The sequence below is a fragment of the Myotis davidii genome, unplaced genomic scaffold, assembly GCF_000327345.1.
Source record: "Myotis davidii unplaced genomic scaffold, ASM32734v1 scaffold725, whole genome shotgun sequence".
In the NCBI taxonomy this organism is placed as follows: domain Eukaryota; kingdom Metazoa; phylum Chordata; class Mammalia; order Chiroptera; family Vespertilionidae; genus Myotis; species Myotis davidii.
In genome coordinates, this window is record NW_006296500.1 from 928,987 (window position 1) to 929,572 (window position 586).

The 586-nt window shown below is 54.9% G+C and overlaps 1 protein-coding gene across 1 annotated transcript in view; it reads left to right on the forward strand.

Annotated features, from left to right (window-relative positions):
• PHF7 (PHD finger protein 7) overlaps window positions 1-586 on the forward strand; it is a 13,554-nt gene that overhangs the window by 1,088 nt on the left and 11,880 nt on the right.

A 586-nucleotide genomic window follows, 5' to 3' on the forward strand; every position in this document is an offset into this window, starting at 1 on the left:
GCAGGGTGTCCTCTCCGCAGACAAAGGTTGAGAACAGGCCAAACCTCACCAGCCACCTGAGCCGGGTGCAAGGAGGCAGGAGTGGTTTGTCGGTGTTACCTCTCGCCTCCCACTAGAGGGAGCTCTTGCTCTAAGCAGCTGACATGCCACCGGCGCCTCCCAGGAAAGGACTAGCGGGGCTCGCTTTTTACTGGGCAGAATTACGGCACCCATACTCGGGAGCCAAAGGAGGCTTTTACCCCGAGGGCCACCTCGTGATGTTAACGGGCACAAAGAAAACGAAGAGCCCGTTGGCCAGTTCAGGCTGAGTGTAGCAGTACCTCTGACTTGAGGCAGGTGCCTCTCTGTGACCTCCCTGTGCCTCAGTCTCCTCATCTTAAAAAATGGGGAGCCCTGACTGGTTTGGCTCAGTGGATAGAGCGTCGGCCTACGGACTGAAGGGTCCCGGGTTCGATTCCAGTCAAGGGCATGTACCTTAGTTGCGGGCACATCCCCATTGGGGGGTGTGCAGGGGGCAGCTGATCGATGTTTCTAACTATCTCTCTCCCTTCCTCTCTGTAAAAAATCAATAAAATATATTTTTTTA